Raw genomic sequence first — 20,273 nt, 5'->3', positions numbered from 1 at the left:
TGCCTCTGCCAGTCCAACACTTTGTGCAGCTTTTCCAGGCTCAGCAGCCTCTGAGTCCCTGCCCTGCTTACAAGTGACCTTGGGACTCCACCCAGAGCCAGATGCTGCTGTTCGTGCCTCTGCAAGGATTCCCTTCTCCCACGAGAAGTGCTGGTAGCCGCAGGGCGCTTTCTGCAGTGACAGAAATCTTGCTCGCTCCTGCTGTGCGCTATCAGGTTGATGTTTTGTGCTGAACACTTGCAGAATTTTTCTTTTTATCTTCCCTTTAGCTCTCAGTTCTTTCCAAATGCATTTCTCGTTGTTAGATGTGGCTTTATACTGCAATTATCTGTGCTCTGATGTGTCAGACAACGGGGCTGCTCTGTGATGATGGGTGTCTTTTCTCATCTCTCTCCCGACCTGCCCAGCCTGTCCTCCTGGGCTCACTTGTCACGGTTTCAGAAGCCCCACGGTGGAGCAGACTTACCCCGGCTGGATTTGATGTGTGTTCCTGGTCCCCTTCTCCTCTTTCCCAAACAAGCTTTGCTTGGCTGGTTCAGCTCCATTTCATTTCTTTATTTCAACTGGGCTCCAAAGTCTCTGGGAGACTTTTGAAAGAACCATCTCTGGTGCCTTGCCTGCAGCCAAATGAGAGCCTGAAACAGTCATGGGCAATCCCCAAATCCTGTCCCTATTTCTCTCTGCTTGCTGGAGCTGAGCGTGAGGACAGCAGAGCCAGCAGTTCTCAGGTGGTGCCTCCTGGGAGCGCAGCTGAGAAACCTCCAGCTGTGATGAGGCTAAAGTAGCAGGAGGTAAAAAGAAGAAAACTGTGAGTGCAGAAGGATGTGTTTGTCTTTCCATCAGGATGATCTTTAGTTCACGTACACCGTACTTCGAAGTCAGAGCTGCATTTCATCCCATGCCCCTACGTGCTTCCGAGCTGCCTTTGGCAGCGATTCAACCGGCCCAAGTCCCCCTTTCTCTTTGCCTTTATTTTAGTTCTGTGGCCTTTCCTGTGTCATCCAAGCGCGTGTCTCATTGCTGAAGCACTCCTTCGCAAAGAACTCGCCCTGATAAGCCAGGTACTCAGCAAGGGAAAGTAATGATCATGAAGAAAAACAGGAGTAAGCAAGCTTGCCACCTCCCTGCCTGTGTTTCGCCTGACTCAGCTGCACGCAGGGTTTCCGACAGGAGTAGCTCCTTAGCACCAAGGTCACAGAGGCCTCGGAGAAAAGCGCTGCAGTTCCCCACAAAGTCAGAGAAGTCTCTGGTTTGTACGTGTGAGCACTATGAACCAGCTATTTTCAAGTCCTTTCCTTTGGGATGCAAATCTCCACCCTAGGGGCCATGAATTGCACACGAGTCAGGCGGCTGAGCAAAGGAAAAAGACTTCAAAGGCTTGTTGTCCTGCTTCAGGGGAATGCAGGCTTTCGGTGCTGCTCCCTCTCCAGATCCCAGCAATTTTAGCTGGTTGCTTGAACTTCACTCTCTGATCTCAAGTCCCATGTGAGTTAGGGCGGAGTGTAACGCTTGAGAAAATAAAAACAGCCTTCTGCCCTGGGCAGAAGGAGGATATTGGGTTTTTGTAAACTGCCTCGTGGCCATCACCATCATCTCTGGAGCAGCAAAAATCAGAGTGGGCTGGTGGAGGTGGTGAGGTGGGGTCCTGGCCACCTCTGCCCAATGCCACTGAGGCCACATCTGCCCAAGGGCTGGCATTGGGGTCACCATGATACCCACCCTGTCCCAGCCTTGGGAAGGTTCCTCTGGCCAGGACACCAGTGGGAGTGACGGGGACATGGAGAGACAGGGACTTGCACCTTGCTGGCTTTGAAGGGTGCTGTCTTGAGGAGAAAAAGAGAAAGCTTGGCACAGCTCAACTTTTTTTTTTTCCTGTTTTGTTCCACTACTTTCTATTCACTAATCAGGCTGTTGGAAGCTGATAATGAAAAAATATATATATAAAAATAACTAAATAAACCACCTTCTGTTCCAGCTACTTGTTTTTTTATCAATTTCCTGTGGTACTGAATGTCTCGCCCACACTTTGGAGCATCAGGCAGGTTATGATACCTAGTGGCGTATGTGCATTCAGTTGGCACCATCGCAAGTGTATTTAATGCCAGATGTGTCCCTAAATATAACAGGAAATCATGTTCGTTTGCAATGAGCGGTTATTTTTTTCTTGGTAACACAACAGGATCAGGTTTTAAATAAAAGAAAACTGATTATTTGTGGACAGAGATGATGTTCTTCAGAACTGTTTGTCCACTGGGTGTTTGTTATCATAATTAAATTTATTGTTCCAGTTAAACAAAAGCAAGCTTTTCCCCAAAATTAATTAGTCTTCATAATTAGAAATTGTTTTTCAAGAATACATTCAATTTATATGCTAGAAATTACCTAGATTATGTTTTGCTGACAGCTATCAGAGTTGGCCATGCATACCTAATGTTCAGAGATATATTAATTACCTTGCTTAACTAGCTTGCTCAAATATATTAATAACTCCCTGCCTTGGAGAGCTGCTGCTCGCTGGAAGCTTGTTATTGAGATGCAGTTTCTCATGATGCACAGTCCCTGCTTAGGTGACATTCATGTGTAGACAGAGGTACAAAAATCAATCCAAAGGAAAACTAATAAAGCTGGCAGCCCTTTCACCTAAACCTGGCGTAGATGGACAGCTGGAGAGCAGTGACTTTCTCAGATTAAGCTGAAGTGGGCTAAAAGTAAATGTTCCTTCTTAAAAATGCACACGAAAATGCTATGTCCCATCATTTTTCTAGTTTTTCCCTACTCCTGGCAGCTTTTGCCCTCCTGCTTGTCTTTTCTCCTTTTACTCAAGATGAAGAAACTGTGGGTTTCTGTGTTCCCCTGCTTTCTACCTTTCTTTGGGAAGGCTGAAGCCTCACCTGTGCCCATAGGACAGGGCTTGTACTGGGGGAGCCGTGCCAGCCTGGGCTCCAGCAGCCCTGCATCCTGCAGCTCCAGGACTCTGAGTCCTTGTCTAGTGCTTCAACCACAGTTTTCTCGGTTGCTTTTCTAGATTGGGAAGATATGCTGCATCTTAGGTTTGGAAGTATTATTCGGATCTTGAAGCAATCTTGCAAAGTTATTCTGTTTTGAATGTAAACAAGAAAGGACTCCCACCTACTTTCAAGCCACGAGAGACTCTGTGCATCTTATTTCCTCCTCCAAGTTTTATTCTCTTGCTGCTGTGTTTCTTTCTGGATCTCTTCTTCATGCTGATAATTGCTTTGTTGGTTTGTGTCTCATCAGAAAAAAATTCTCTCTATGTAAGGTATTCAGCAACATCTCCCCTTCTTTATATTTAGTTCTACTTTGGGAAGAAAGCAGCAGATTTGGTGAGCTTAAAAAATTCCAGTTAAGCTTGTTCGTCCCTATCCAGTTAAGTACTTTGGCTGCAATTTTCAACAAAAGGAGGTTAAATTCCCCAAATCCCACTGAAAGGCGTTCAGCCCTGTGAATAGTCTAGCCTTGAATACCTGATTTACTGGATCAAAATAAACTTCAGCATGTGCTCATATACCTGGAGAGCTGATACAACAATTATATCTGGCTGTAAAAGAGACCATTAAAAATTCCTTGTCAGTGTAATGGAACACACTGTGCTTTTAAAAAACAATCTTTCTACCTTAAAAAAAGTTATATACTACGTTTTAGTTGATTCAGTACCCATGACATTCAGCTATATACAACTCTGAGTCAAGGCAATAGGAATATACATGCTGTATATACTGAAGCCAAGGTAGACACAGCTGAGTGTTGAATTCCCTGATGAAGCAACTTGTTCTTAAGGTCCTTATTCCTCCCCATTTATTTTAATTGATCCCAGCCTGTGCTGAGTTATTTTAATGGTCTCATTATTCTGAACTTCTAATAACCGACTTTTAAAAGGAACATATTTCACAAAGACAACTTCAATAAATAAGATCAAAGCTATTCTGGGCTGACTGGGTTGGGTTTTGTCCTCTGCAAACAGAGACATATGCCTGATGCATTTTTCAAGAGCGGGGACTAAGGGAAGTCAGTATTTAATATTAAAGGTAGGGAAGGTTGGACCATCCAGTAGTTTGTTTTGCAGATGTCAAAAATGCTGTGTTGCTTACTTTCACCTGGGGAGCAGAGGTTTAGCAAAAGCCCAGCTGGAATTTTAGGTACTCAATTCCCGTTTTAAAGATCTCTTGGAGAAGAATACAGCATTCCCTTTGTGTGCTTTGAAGGCCTCACCTTTATTAGGGATACAGCAATTTGTAAATGCAAACCAGCAGAGAAAAATACCAGGCAGTGATAATTGCAGCTCCCAGAGCTATTTCAGTAGCACCTGCTAATGGCAAGGAACACCACGGGGGCAGGAGGGAATGGCCTCTGTGGTTGGAGTGTGCTCTACTGACAGCTGGAAGGGTGAGGAGAAGGAGAAATTACATCCTTATTTTTCTAAATAATATAAAGAGCACTTGTATTGGTGTGTGGGAGCTCCCAGGAGCACGGCACAGTTTGCAGTCTGGCATTGGAGAGGAACACTTACAAACAGCCTTGCGCTGCTGTTGTGGGAGACAACAGGGAAAACTCTTTTTTTTTTTTAATGCATAGAAGGAATTACTGGGCAGCCAAGTGAGGCTGTGCTTTGCCAGGATGTTTGTTTGTGGTATCTTCTCAAAATAGACTTGTTATTTGCAAACGTGACGCCGATGGGGACGTTTCTGGAGGAAGGGATTGCCTCACATGGTCTGATGTAAAGTTCTTGAACTGATGCAAAAGTTACCCAAAAAAGGTGAACTTAAAATAACATCTGAACACTGCGTTGCTTGTGTTTTCTCCCATTGAGAAGCTGACTGAGTTTCTATGATATCTGATATTAATGAGCAAAGAGATCGTTGGGACATCAGAAATGGGGTTTGGGGCATGACACCAAGCGAAACCTCAGCAGTTCAGATTTCCTTCTTTGTTTCTAACAGAGAGATACGGTATCATGGCTTAAAAATAGACAAATAAGTTATATTTCTATACTCTTCTATATTCATAGATCAGTTTTGTTTTTGACCAATCTTCTTCTTGTAGCCCAATGTTTATAGGTTTATGGCTCAGGTGCATGTTTCTTGTTACTCTTAATGTGTTCAGCTCATTCTGTGGGTACTCAGCTAGTGCTAAAAATAAAGTTAATCAAGTCTTCAAATTTCACCATCTGTAAGATGAGGTTGATGTTAGTTATGCAGGCTACCCACCAAGGAACCTGGAGGAGGACTGCTGGTTAATTTTTGTAAATAGCTCCAAGCCTATAAAGCACCCTGTAAGCAATAAATACTGGTATTTTTACCATGGCATTTTCGATGGCCCAGGCAGTTTCTCCACGGAGAGGTCCAGCAATGTCAGCCATCAATTTAACAGCACGAATCTATCAGGACAGTAATACATTAGCTTCTAGCAATGCTATGTCCTCCCGTTGCAGTTACCTTGACAAATCGCTCGCTTCGGAGGCACTGCATCAAGGACCGTTTCTCTGACGGGGAAACCTGGGTGCTTCAGAAGTGCTGTGCTTGGAGGTGGAGACCTCAGCTCAGTGAAAGACGGGGTGCTGTGGGGTGCTGCAGAGAGGGGCTGGCACTCAAAGAGGCTGAGTGGTGATCTGAAACATCACCCCCCCTGTCTGCAGAGGGACGTCTGACAGAGGACGGGGTAAACAAAGACTAAGCAGGGAGATCTTTGCTGTCCTGGGAGATGGAGGAAGGCAGGAGGACCCTGAAGCTGCTCATGTGCTTCAGCAGGTTGGATGGGAAGGCTGCAATTTTGGCTTTAGGGAATGTGTTATCGCAGTGCCCAATCTGAGTCAGTGTGTGCTCACGGCTCTCTTGTGGAGGCTGAGCAAATTGAGGTCAATCAATGATATCTATGGGTTTATAGGGGAGAAAAAAGATTTTTTTCCACGCTTGCCCTGTGTAGCATTTGTGTTCCTGATGCAGAGCAGGAGCAAGGCTATTTCATCTCCCCTCCAGCTCCATCAGCACTGCAGCTGGATCTGTCACCTCCACAGAAACTGAGAGCAAAATGCAGGCACTAAAAATTCCCAGGGACTTGGGCAGGGCAATGCCAGGGCTGCTGCTCTTGAGCCACCACCATTACCTGGGTTAGCCAGGCTGAGCTGTGGATGCTCTAACACATCCAGCTCTCCCCTGCAGTACCAAAATATGGGTGATTTTTGCAGGAAGAAGGGAAGCCAGTAGGCTGGGTGACTTACATTCAGCGGCTGGTTTGTGGCTGCATATTGACTTGGTGACAGAGTTAAGATCTGAATCCAAGCCCTTTGATCCAAGCCCACAATAAGCTGTCGAAAGCCTGTGGCACTACAAACCCCACTGAGCTGCTTGCTAGCACAACAATAAACGCCGTCGCTTTTATTAGTAAGGCAGGCACTGCCAGGATGCTAGCAACACTCCACCAAACAGCTTTCAAAGCAATCGAAAGTGGTACAGGTAATAAGAGCGCAGTGCAGCATTGCACTGACTCAGTGGCTCCCAGAGAGAAACCGGGACCTTGACCCTGCAAAGCCTGAAAATGTATTTAACGTGAGCCCCCAGCTGGTCTCCCTGACCTCAGCAGGACGTCCTCTTGTACAGAACTGCTGAGGGAGTGCTGCTGCTTGTGGACATCAGCTGCCGGGGCTAAAACCTGTGTGCACAGCAGACCCAGACCCTGACAAGGTGCGGTGGTCATTCCACTGATGTCCCAACACTGCTGCCTCCAGCACGCAGGGAGAACAGGGTCTCCTGAGCAGGGTCCAGCAAAGCTGCATCCTGCGGAGGCTGCACGGCATCCCACCCAAACAGCACATGCAATTTTGTGTATGAAAGTCTTTCACCTTTCTTTAATTGCCAAGAGTTGTTCTTACAGGGAGCAAACCTCCTGAGAACCAGAACAAAGTTTATTTTGCAGTTGTAGCCTATTAAAGGAATTGGTTAAAATTAGGTGCATGCTTCATTCAAGTTGTGCATAGAAGCATTTTTGGGGAGAAAAAGCAAATAAAGGTTTTTTCTATTTTTCCTCAATCTCTCAGGGTAACTGGGAGATTAACATTCTGAATGATAAAAACCCTGAGTTAAAATTATAATAATTAACTCCAACGTTGCATGTAATATCAGGAGAAAACTTTCTTATTATGTGTGTTGTCTTTAATTATAATTTAAAGGTTTGAGAAGGAGAAATTAATTATAGTTTTTATCCTGAGCTTGACAAAACTCAAAACATAAAGCTGATAGAGGATGCTCTGGAGAACATCTTACCCACCATTCAATTTAAACATCATTTAAGAGCCCAGCCTCCTGACGAGTTGCTTAGATTGCCAAATCATGATATTCCCTTGTCATTAAAAGCACAGTGGGAGACCGGTTTCCAGACCTTGTGCAAATGATAATATCTTTCAGTAACCCGAAATAAAAACGCTTGGGTCATGATACCCGGCATTTTGTGGTAACCCTTTTCTGAGGGCCTGTAAACATTCATTTCTCTCGCCAGGTTGCAGGTGTTATTGTGACACTGGTCTGAAAACAGCACTTTTGGACGTGATCTTAAGCTAACTTTCATCAGCGTTTGTATGAGCAGCCCATAACCTGCAGAAACACTGTGCCATCCTTACCATCGTGCTGTAGATCCTTTGAACCACTACAGCTAAAAAAGCAAGTTTGCATTTTTTGCTTATCTCCTCCCATGGAAAGCTTGAGATCTTCCCAGGGTGTGGGGCACTGGTGGCTGCTGTGCTCCAAAAAGTGAGCAGGCTCTGAAGATGCTTCCGTGCACAGCCACGGTAGGGATGCCCCATGGCTGCCCCTAGGATGCAGCAGGGTCTCCAGCACCGCATCAGCATGGGCTGAGGAGCAGTAGAGCACAGCCATCGTACCAGGACCAGCAGCTCCAGCCTGGTGTACAGCCTAGCCTCCTGGAGTTCATTCTGCTAAGAGAAAACTCTCTCTCCACCACGCAGATCCTAATGAAAAACTCACAGATCTAACACTGAGTTTATAGTGCTACCGCTCCTTTAGCAAATAGAAGCTGCTTTTCATAAATGCTCCTTATCAATAAGCTTAGGTACATTTTACAAGTCATAATATCCATCAAATGCCTAATTAAATGAATCAGAGTTTATTTGTTGTTGCTGCCAATTACAAGTGATCGTCAGAACATTCCCAAAGTTATTAATTATAACTTATCTCTGTCTGTTCGTGTAATGGTTAAGCATTGTGGCACTGAAGAGCAAACTAATATAATCAAATAAAGATGGCATAATCACATATCCCTTACCACTGTGGAATTAATAAGATTTATACAAGTCCGGGTTTACAATTAAAGGAGGCCTGGAGAAGATTTCTTGAGCCCATGAGAGTTTTGTTTCGGGTTTGAGGAAGAAAGTATTTAGCCTTTATAAAATATACATTGTTTTAATAGAAAATAAACGTTCTGTGTTCTGCAGCAGTTTCAGATGAAAGACAGGGATGGCACCCTTGGAGGAGTGATCTGTTGATCTTGGAAAGATGAATATTTATTCTCAGGTTGAGGGAGGCTTATAATGCTAGATCATTTAAAGTGTTCTAATTTAAAGCAGGTAATTAGTTATTTTAAGTAAACTTCAGAGATGAATTTCAGGGGATGAGATTTTCTCTCGGTCTTAGCGTGTTTTCTCAGAGAGAAGAGGCCATCCGCTGCGAGCACGCCTCTCCACTGGCAGCCCTTTGTGATACTGAGCAGGTTTACGTGGCCCTTCTGTGTACAGTGGGCATCTCTGGTACTCTGTGCTACACAGATGTCTTTACTGGGGTGCACACTTCTTGCTGTAATCACAAATATCCCAACATTCAACTACAATGGTAGGATTTTAATAATATTTTTTAAAGAAAAAGTTATGCAGCATCTCCAGCCGTTAACAAACGAGAGGCTGTGCAGAGCCATTTGGAAGGAGCGGTGGTCTGAGCTCCATGTATCATGGCAAATTTCAGCTGCATTTTATGGCTTTTGGGGAGCCTTTCGGCAACGCTATTATGTGCGGTTTTATGAATTTCTTCCATCTGAATGGACAGGCATTTTGATAGAGAGAAATGCCTACTGCCTTCTGTGATGTACTTTATCACCTGAACACACATCATTTAACTTTGTGCCTCCTTTGATTATTTCTCCAGTTATGGCTCAAGTTCAGAAAGTTAACACTAGTGTCGAGTGGTACTGCTGTATTGTGCTGGTCACGGGCAGGACCAGTTTGTCCTGGCAACCAAAGCAAAACCATTTGGGCCTGGTTTCTCCTAGCTGTTTGTCAGGATCCACTTGTGCCATTTCCAGATGCTTTTGTATGTGTTATATTTAAATCTAATTTATTGGCTTCATCCTGAACTCCAGATGCCATGGATTAGGACAAGCAATGCCCTTTGGTGTTGAAGCACAGGCACGTGCCCAGTGCAGAGAGGTGAGATTACTCCGCTGGCACCAGTTGTGTCCAGAGCAAACCTCTCATAGGAGATAAAAGCTCCTCGCTTCGAGAGGTGCAACTTTGGGTTGCCAAAACCAGCAGCCCTCAGTGTGTCAGCCCTGCCTGCGTGTGAGCTCTGCGCTCACATGGTTTCCCCAGACCCTGAAGCACCTTATAAAGAATTTTTCCACAAGTGCAGCCGTTAAAGGACACCTCTAGCATTTCAGACCTCTGGAGAGCACAGGCTTCTAGCACTTCGCCCCAGTAGGGTGTTGTCAGCACAAATTAATCTTTTTCAACACAGCCAGCAGTAAATGCTATGCAGCTCCCAGCAGAAGCATCAGGAGTGATACAGCCATCTAGTGCTGCCAGCTCTCCTCTCCTGCCCCTGAATTGCAAGGTAATTTGCTTAAGGGGCGATGCAGATTTTGTGGTTTGATCTTTAATGTTATTACACAGGGCAGTTTGAAAAAAAAAAAAACAAACAACACAACAACAGCAAGAAATGGATATTGCAGGCACTGGGGAAGGGCATTCAGCCTGTACTTGATTCAAGCAGCTAGTCTCCAGTGACCCTAAGGAACAACAACATGCTTTTTTTTAATTATTTCCCCATTCCAGACTGGGAGTAGATTTATATCCCGGTCAGATGAGTGGGGGAGTTCCCAGCATAGAGATTATTTCTGGTTAAGGATAGATCTGGCTTGGACCAAGTTCTTCCTGAGTCAAACCCGCTGCAGAGCTGTGCTACATCAGTGCACGTTACCACGCTGTTCACAGCTATCGTCCCACTGTACCTGCTGCAGGTCTGCTCCCGTGTTGCACGGCAAAAAAAAAGTTTTATCCGTGGAAAGTCTGTTTTCATTAGCATTTTTGATATGCAAACATTTGGGAGTACCATCCAGCCTGAGGGTTTGATGTCTCAAAGCAATTTCCTTCTCTTTGGTTCTGGGAATACTTAAGCCAGGTCTGTCTCTGAATCTCCTTGGTCCTCTCCTCGTTGACATTGTGCCAGGGGTCTCTTCGTGGTCTGTGTCAGTCTGTCTGGTTCTCTGACCAGACCCCAAATACCAGCACTTGTGTCTGCCATGCATAGCCTGTTTTCCCTGCAGCTTTGTTCATGTACTTTTTACAGATGGCTTTTCAAAACTACATTTCCTTGCCAGGCAGGGAGTGCTCCACTCTGCCTTGTGCCAGCCGTGGCAGGCTGGTGTCAGAGAGGCGGAGCGATCCCAGGGGTCTGGAAGCAGAAGTGCTTCCTTCATCCTTTTGGGGCTGGACTTGGGGCTTGTTGAGCATCTGTGCCAAGCCCTCACAGCAGCAGAGCCCACAGAGAAGGGGTGGAGCCCAGGACACCACTCCAGGCCTTGTTATTAATTTTTCCTCCTGCATCCACCTCCCTCTCCATCATTTAACCACAGACCCAGTTAGTATTTCGTGTAAGCTAGGAGGAGCAGCTTGTACACGTTTAGGCGTATACATGGACACGTATAAGCATTTCCCTTGGCAGCCAAGAATTAGAAAAGTCTTGTGGAGAGTCAAAAACGTCCTCTAAAACAACCCTCCTGATGATGCCAGCCAGGTTACCTGGTGGTAAAGGAGACCAACTGTGTCTTGAGTAAGGAAAGAGCTGACTCAGCTGCCGGCCTGAATAGAGCCAAGTTCAATAGCTTCTGCAGAGCAGAGCAAGTAAATATCAGATGTTAAAAGAGACCCAGATAAATCTTTGAGGATGCTTTCTGTGAGGTAAGGGGTTTTTGTTTTAAGACACTGGATTAGATTTATTGATATAGGAGTTAGTGGCTTATTTAAATTAAGAACCAAATCATCGCAGGGAAGTTTGTTATTTGGATGGTCATTTAATATTTATGAACAAGAATTGCCTGTAAATTAAGGGCTTAATCATCCAAGAAACTCCAGCAGAAAATTTCTCCCATATACAAATACAAGGAGATTCCTGAGCTATTACCCCAGAGTTGGCTTTTGCCCATCTTGTTATAACAAAACACTTGCAAACCTCCTCGTAAAGCTATAAATTACAAATTAATTACAAAATACCCATGGAGAACAGAGATGCAAACCCAGAGGAAATGCCTAGACAGAAAATGGTAGGACTGGCTTCCTTCCAGAGCGCTGGCAGGTCCCAGGGCTCGGGGTCATGCCACAGCAGCCCATTCTCAGGCAAACCTCAAAAATGCTCAAAAAAAATCCTAATCTGCAGGAATGGTTCTGTGAAATAGACACAGTAAGATACTCAGAATAGAAATCTTAATGTACTTCTATGTGAACAGCAAGAGCTGGGAATTCTGCAACAGACACTGCATGATAGTTATCTAAAGAGGAATACATATATGTACATTGACCTATATTTTTCCCCATAATTTTGTTCAGAATTACAGATTTATGAATAAAAGGGTGTGGATATTTTTCAAGACCTCCTATATGATTGTTTTATCTCCCCGCAGGCCTCCTTATCTCACCCTTGCAGCAATGTGTGGGAGCAGCTCCCTGATTTACACCTTGCCAGCTGAGGGGAGCTGTTTGCACAGAAGCTTTCTCAAGGCGTCCTGGCTCAAGCCCCCTTGCTTCCAGACAGGCGATCCAGTCCTTTAACCAGAGCTTGCCTGGGGTCTGCAAGCAAGTCGAAGGCCAGAGCCAAAGCAAGCACGTTGGGATGTCACAGGTCTTGTAGCAGATCCTGGGGCTGGAGGCAAGTCAGAGCTACCCACCATTGGCCAGGGAGGTTTGAGCTCTAGGATGCTGGATTTATTCTTCTGTTGGAGCACAGTTTGTCTTGCACTGATTTGATGGGGCTGCAGCCTCATATTAAACCACAACAGCTCGTACATCAGTAAACAAATAGCAAGGTAATATTAATCGAGTGCCTTGAAGGTGCCTCACAACCACCTGGAGAATCTCTGTTGATCTTTCCATGTCGTCGTAAGAGCACGACACGTTCCAGGTGTCCTCCTGAGGTCCTCTGGCTGTCCAAAAGGATGGTGCTCAGGTGTGCCTGCTTAGGGTAGCTGAGATGAGTAATTACTGAAATCGCACTTATGCCTATGTGCTGCAGTACTAACCAGCCATATTGTATCTGCTGTGACTGAGTAAGCCACTGGTGTCCAAGGCCAACTTCAGTTACCAGGTCAGGGCTGCCCCTTGAGCTGCTGTAGTCAATTCCTCCGGGTGTATTTTCCCACTAGCAGACCTAGCTGAAGGTCAGTGCGTTGCCCTGCCGTTTTCTCTTTCTAAGCTGTGCATTAGGAGAGGCTTGTAGCCCCAGGTGAGGCAGAGTTCACTGACCTTTAGTGCCCTCACTTCTTCGAGTGAAACTCCAAATCTGGATTCTGCGAAGGAAAGGATGAAAATGGCATCGGAGGTGAAAAAATAATTTTTCAGGGTGAAAAATCCAATTTCATTGAAATTATAGCAGTAGCCCTAGAAAAATGTGAGGGTGGGTTGGCAGAAAGTTTGGAGGCAGTCTATCTGCTGATTAAATTTGATTTTGTACGTATAGCCATGCTAAACCCCAATTATCGTTATTCAAGAAAAGCACCTGGGTTAATCAGACCTGCCACATCCATCTTTTTCTAATGCCTATTCCAAATTTATCTGACTGGCTGTGACTTCCAGAGAGGAAAATTTCACCAACTGATTTAAAATACTGATTACTTTTCCAGCCCTGATATTTCCATGCTGTGGGAAGGAAGAGTCAAAATCAGACTGCCCCGCTTTGTTCCTCCCTGGTGCATGAGGTGCCCAGAGCCGGCTGTGTGGCACCCAGGGGACCTGGGGAAAATGCCTTTATCAGGGCTCCTGGAGGCAAGGGGCCAGGTGAGGTCAGTGCTGGGGTTTCTCCACTTTTCCACCCAGCGTTGCTGTTTTTAAGGTGAGTGACAAAACCTATGCAGGGGAGCACGATGGGATCCAGTGTGGGGATAAAGGCAGGAGTTTGTCTTGAGCTGTAGGAGTCTGCAAACACCCAGTGCAACAAGTGGCAGAGGGTGCAGCGGGAAGGTGATGGGTTGCAGCTCGCTGTTGGAGCCCTACAGGCCAGTCCCCTGCCCTTCCCCTGGGCCTCCTGCCCCAGGAGGGGCTTTGCACAAAACACTCGCTCCAAATTTTGCAATGAGCGCAGAAAGCTCCAGCACCTGCTTCCTTGCACAGACTGCGAGGTATGCAGCCACTGCTGAACATCTTTAAAGAGCGAGTGTTACAGCCAGGCACGTGTGGAACCGGGCTGTGCTGGGAGGAGGTGCCCCTTGGTGGCGATGGTGCTGCTCTGGAGAAGGCCGCAGGGCGAGGGGAGAGGTGCTGGGAGCAGGCCGCGGCTGGGCTGGCAGCTTGTGTGCTACGGGCAGTGGTGGAGCGGCTGGAGATGGGCTTATGTGACTGGTTTGGCCTTTATTAATGCTTCTATTTCTTCTGTGTCACAAGGTCATCTGGAACATATCTAGTGATAACCTCGTGTCAGGGGAGAAGAGGATGTGTTTTGGTAATGCAGCTGAGAGAGAGACTGTTCTGCCTCTGACCACCAGCAACAGCCGGGCTGTCTGAGGGACGCAGGCTGACGAAACACCCAGCCGAGCTCTCTAATTGCTTCTGGCCACTGATTCAGTGTAACAGCCTGTGGAGCTAGTAACTAGCCTGCAGGCTAGTCCCTGCTGGCTGGGATGCCTGAGGAACGACAGGCTTTGCCACTACTCAGGCCTCTCTCTTGAGCCAAAGGAAATCTCTCTTTAGTTTGCTTCAGCAAGCAAGGTGACAGAGCTCCGCAGGTGGACCAACATACTGAAAACCTGTCAAAATTGGTAGTATTTTCGGAGATGTTCAAGCTAGAAATAAGTAGCTGGTCTCAACTCCTTCCTTTCTCAAAGGCAACTTCTGTGCTCAACCAGGCAGCTCTTCAATTTCCAAAGCTAGCAAAGATTGATCTAAAGGCAGAGTTCAAATCTCCAGCAAGAAGACAGCCAGTGCTGGAACACACAGATGAGAGACAGAGTAGATTCTCCATTGTTTGTGATCTTTTTCTTGCAGTTGGATGACGTTCCTTGTGATAAGTTGGTACTAATCGGGATTATTTACCAGGTGTAAGATGTGCCAACTGGTATCCTCTGGTCTGCATTACGCAAGGGAATACAAATGCTCTGTTCTGCCTCTGGCATCCACAGATCTCTGAAACCTGGAAAGACAGGGTAATGGCCATGTGGGCTGTGGCTTATGGTGTGTGGCAGATATGATCACTAGGAACCCAGTGACCTCCAGGGGAAAGTTTGGGTGCTTGTGTGCATTTGCTTGGATGAAGATTAAATATTGGTCATGAAAAATGCGCCGAGAGAAAGTGCTTTAGTGAGCTTTGCAATAGCCAGTCTGAAATATTGAAAATGATTCAGAAACTGTCAAAAGTTGGTTTCTTCTCCCTTTTTGATCTTTGGCTTCACTGCACCTTGCTCTTGTGAGGAAAGAACACAAGGCTGTCTGCTTGCTTTGTTAAACATTTCCAACCTTCTTCTCTTCCTACACAGAACGTTTATAATTCTCCTGCCCTCTCTTGTCTCCCAGAACATCTTCGTCCTTTAGTTCCAGTGGACCAGCTTCCAACATTTAGACTCAGTGCTCTGAAGCCTCCCCTGAATTTAAGTCATGTGGTAAGATTTCAGAAGTTAATAACACATTTTTATGGAGAGGAAAAGCATTTGAAGAAAAGCACTGGAAATTATGCACAGATCAGAATTTCTGAAAGATTTTGCAAATTCATAAAGCCTTATAAATACAAAATGAGCTTCTCAGAGGGACAGCATGAACACTTCCCGAAGCCAGGAAAATCACCATGTAAATAGCCTGAGCACAGTGCAATGCTTTCTGCATACTTTCTGGCAGCACAAATGCTACAGCCCTCTTCTTAGAGGTCCTACCTTTATAAGCAGCCACCAGCACAGCTTGTATCTTTGCTGGATTTCCCCACCCAGTTTTGAATTGCTGCCTGACATCTATTCCATGCACAGTTTTGTAGCTCTGTGTGTGTCAATCCTGGGACAGAATTTCCTCCTCTCCTTCACTGCACTGCTGCCAGCTCCACACAGTTTTTGATCTCTCCCCAAGCAGACCTCGCTTGCTCCACAGCTTTTGCCCTCACAGTCTGTTTCCCAATGAACCCCTCAGTACCTTACTTCCTAGAGGGCAGACAACCCAGCAAAGGGAAATATTTGGGGACTTATTCCTCCTCACTCCCTCCTTTTGCTTCAGTCTAATATCAAAACCTCTTTTTGAAGCAGCAGTCTTGCTCTTGCTTGGAATAATTTGGCTTTCCCCATCTACTCTGTAAAGATTTTTCTTTTCTGTCTATCACTCTGACACAGGCAAAGATCTAATATTGTGCCTCCTGAAAGGCTTGAGACATCTCTGATGGCTCTGCAGAGCAATTGGAGATGATACAGCCAATGGGACTGAGCACTTGCGACGATGGTGAGTTTGGCCAGAATTTTGGTGCTATTTGTCATTGTGCCTTGTGTATATCCAGATGTGACTGCAGGGCAGAATAATTGCCAATTTTCCATTGGCAGTGGGAAAAGGATGTCGTCAAAAGATGAGATAATCTTGATTTACTGAGGACATAATCAGAAGAAAGGCTTTATGAGACAAGTATGATCCAAACTATCCAGGGCCAGACCAGGAGATGAGGGTCTTTGGATCCTACTGGAGAACAGCCTGCAAATGTTAGTGCTGCTAATTAGTTAAGCTAGATGCCATTATAAATAGAAGAACTGAGTGAATCTTTTTATGGTAGTTAAGCTGTACAATGAACTTATTCATTTCCTTTTTAAGAGCATGCTGATATTTATAAGGTTATTTGTAATTGTTCATTAGTGATAATTACTTGGTTACTGAAAAAAAAAAAAAAAGGAAAAGCTTTATGGAAGAATTGAACTGTATGTTTATGAGAAATTAACATCAACCAGAATGCCCCGTTCAAGTCAGCAGCCAGGGAAGACTGTCGAGCAGGCACATCTACTTTTAGCCAGTGCAACAGTGATTTTTCTGGCTGGCATGAATTTCAAGCACTCACATTTCTCCTCTCCCCATGTTTTTTACTGTAAAATAAGCTCTTTTTCCACTGGCCATGGGACAGGTGACAGTGGGGCTTTACCTTCAACAGGTAAGAAGAGATGGTGTGCAAGGCCCAGCCTTTGCTCAAATTACTGTACTCATCAGAATAGTGACCCACGATACATGGAGTAAATTCCTGTGCCAGAAAATCCCCTGATCTTTAACATGCGGGGAGCTGCAGCAACCTAACAGCTGGTGCCTCATTGCCTGTGTTCCAGTGTCGCCCACGTGCTTGACAGTGAATTAGCTGCTAATAATGGATAGCCAGGCTCTTCTGGAGTGAAACATTTACAAGAACCGACATGCTGCCAAGTTTAAAGCCTGGGAACACAAGGCAATTTCAAACCTGTCATTTCCTCTCAGAAGGGGGATTATTGCTTTGTTATCAGCAAAGATACTGTGTTATGTAGCTTTCCTGCCCTTGAATTATCTAGGTCATATGGGATAGCTGCGGGTTATGTTGGAAAATATATCTTGTGGGTCTGTGTGTTTATATAAGGTGTATATATCTACATAAAGCTCTAACGTGGAATTTGCTGCTCACGTGCATACACGGCGCAGTTGCACAGAGCACAGATATGTGAGCATTAGTACTTACAAACTTGCCAATTGCCTCAGACAGCCGCTGTATCAAAGATTTATTGCTAGCTCAGCTCCCACTGTTTTCAGCATTCACGGTGCTTCCTGTCAGGGGCCTAAGAAATTGGTGCAATACCTGAGGCACTGATTGAAGGTAAAGTTGGCAAAAAGAGAACAAAACAAAACAAAACTTGCTTTTTTTTCTTTGAGCTATAAGTCTTTGGCTTCAGTAGCTGAAATCCACTGCTTTATCCAGACCAGGGAAAGGTGCTCTACGAGCCATCTCTTGATCACAGCATTTCTATAGCTATGTGTATTTCTGGTCTTCAATACGTAACGGATCAGGTAGGTGATAACATTGCCAGTTCATGTGGAGTGTGGATTACACTACTGCATGAGGGAAGCTGCGGTTGATCCCAGTTTCACTGAGAGTAAGGCATCTTGTGCTCACCGCGGGGTTTTGCAAGGCATTTCTGTGGTTCCTGATGCTCAGAGCATACATACTGGAGCTAAAGCACTCACAAGCCTGTACTGCAGAAAAGGGAGCAATGCGGCTGGGTTGGACCTAGTTCTTGAAAAGACTTGGAATCCTAAACCAGAAAGAATTGCTCAGCCATTCTCTGGCTTTTCAGTAAAGCCATGCTTCTGCTGCTGAGCATCTAGTGAAAGAGCAAAAACCACGACAGACAAATTCATAGTAAGCTGTGGGTTTGTAGAAAAAAAAATCACAAAACCCTTCTACAATTGTAAGCCTTGTTTCATTTCTGATACGATATTGAAGCATACAATGATGATAACATACACTAATACTTCATTCCTATCTGGTAATTAACAGTACAAGTATTCTCAGGGTGCTCTCCAGTCTATTATTTTGCATATGTATTTCTTCTGCTCCACATTCTTTCAGCTACATTGGCCTGAAAAATCACATTATTCAGAATGTGAATATTTTCCGAGGAACAGTTTTAACTTGAATATAAGTTGCTTTCTTGCAGCTCCTCAAGAGCTGAGAATATATTCAGAATAGCCGAGGCTAATAGCCTGTAGTTTTCCAACAGGCATTAGCATGATATAGAAAGCAGGGTCCAGCCTTATATGAGCTATAACAATGATTCCATCATCTTGTGCACTGCAATAAATATGTATGTGTGGTGTATGTACATACGTACAGTGTATGTCTATACATATGTGTCTTTGGTACTTCGCTTATGTATGTCAGTTAAAATAATGTGTTTGACTAATTAGACTATACACAAAGCATTGGGAGATTATAAGCAATGAATTAATTCTTACAGTTATTGCTCAGGTGCATCTACCTTTGCAGGGCAGTACCTGCTAAATAACATGGTGTCATGCTGCAGAATTGCCTTTGATTTACAGCAGCAGCAATGTGCTGATTAACTCAAAGGAATCGAGACAGCAGGTCTGACTCTGTCATGGGATTTAATGCATTGCTTTTAACTGTTTCTTTCTTACTGCAAAGCAGCTCCATCACTCACTAGGCATCAGTAGGTTTTAAAAGGGCATTTCCCTCACAGGTACAAGTCATGGGAAATTTAAATTCCTCCCTGCATGAAAAGCACAGGGTGAGGAGAGGCTGTTCGCAGGACTCATTGTCAGAGAATTTCTTTTAGGAAGCATTTAATTGCTAAACCTGTAGACTTCAGTGCTTCTTCTTCTAAGCCAAGTAAGAGAAAATGCAATTTTTCCTGTCAACACCTTGAATAAGAAATGATGAAACAAGCACTCGTGGCAGGTTAATTGTTCCTTGGGTATCTGCAAGCCCCGCACCGAGTGGGTGTGAATATTAACTCCGGCGAGTGGCAGGCTTACCGCGTGGGGAGGCCGTGCTAGCCAGACACACGCGGTCCCCAGAAGGCTCCCTACCCAGACAGCGTGCACACAGCAAGGTCAGCTCAACCTTCCCCAGCTGCCAGCTGAATCAGTAAATACGTCGCTACAGAACTCGCGAGGCAGAGCAGCAACGCAGCCTGCAGTGGCAGGAGGAGAGGAGGCTGGGGTAGGGGTAAAACCAGTGCTCTTTAAGAAGCCCGGAGTGTGAGTCCTAGCTATAAAACCACAACACAGAAATCTTTAGTAGATGCTTCCATCTCCAACCTAAATATCCAACTCACTTGTTAACACACAACCACATAAACACAGCTTCTTCTCTTTTTCCCAAGGACCTATGTTCACGTTAAAGCAAATAGCTGGTGCGCTGACATTTGGATTCATCTTAAACAACCTGCTGAGATATCCTACTAGAAATGCTCCCACCTGAGACCGTTACATGAAGAACTCTGGACCGATTAATCATGTCTCTGGATTTAACTTTTGCTTTCAGCTGGGTTTAGTCACAGTGGCCCAAGCCCCGCTTCCTTCTGTGGATGAGGGGAAGTAATGATATCTCAGAAATCAACCGAAGAGTTAATCTGCCAAGGTTTGGTTTTGTTTTGTCTTCAGTTCAATACTTGCTGCAGATAACTAAGCACAGTGACCGAGAACCAGCCCCCAGGTTCGATATCATGGTCCAGCTGCAGCCATCAGAGGGCCTGGGGGCTTGGCAGGGGGGGCAGCCCTGGGCCCCCCCTCCCCTGCAGTGAATTTCCAGGCTGTGCTCCGTGAGGAGCTGGCAGAGCAGGTGTGTGAGTGTGATAGCACCTCCTGCAAAGCACCGGGCTTGTTCCTTTGCAGGTGTTTTCTTTTTCCTTTTCCTCCTGTGCTGTTTTACTGTGGTTTGAACCAGTGTTTAATTTGCCTCTTTTCACTTCGTGCTTCTAATAACAGTTCTCTCTCATCTCACTGCTTTGCCTGATCATTTTTCCTGCTCTTTTGTTAGATGTCTGGCTTCTCATGTTCTCCTTTCTTCTCCCCCTGCGTATTCAGCCTTGCGCACTCCTCCCCACATACGTTTTCATGCACTGTTTGTATGCACAGCGTGTTTGCTGAGTGTCTGAAGAGGCACAGGGAAGATCCCAATCCAGCTCAGACACAGGGACCCAGAGAGCCATTTCCATGAGTGGGGCAGATCAGGAGACTGATCTCTGCTGGAGAAAGCCAGCTCAGGCAGCCCATCAGTTCTGAGCAGGCAGTGAAAGGAGACTGCTCCTTCTGATGCAAAATTTGCCCCTGGAACCGT

The 20,273-nt window shown here is 45.3% G+C and overlaps 1 long non-coding RNA gene across 5 annotated transcripts in view; it reads left to right on the top strand.

The window, feature by feature from the left end:
- The window catches only part of LOC121074938, a 143,295-nt gene that overhangs the window by 103,210 nt on the left and 19,812 nt on the right, over positions 1 to 20,273 (top strand). The gene's annotated exons all lie outside the window — the stretch shown is intronic.

The sequence above is a fragment of the Cygnus olor genome, chromosome 9 (genome assembly GCF_009769625.2).
Source record: "Cygnus olor isolate bCygOlo1 chromosome 9, bCygOlo1.pri.v2, whole genome shotgun sequence".
NCBI lineage: Eukaryota > Metazoa > Chordata > Aves > Anseriformes > Anatidae > Cygnus > Cygnus olor.
Note: the sequence above shows the minus strand (reverse complement) of the source record. Positions and strands in the feature narration are given on the sequence as shown.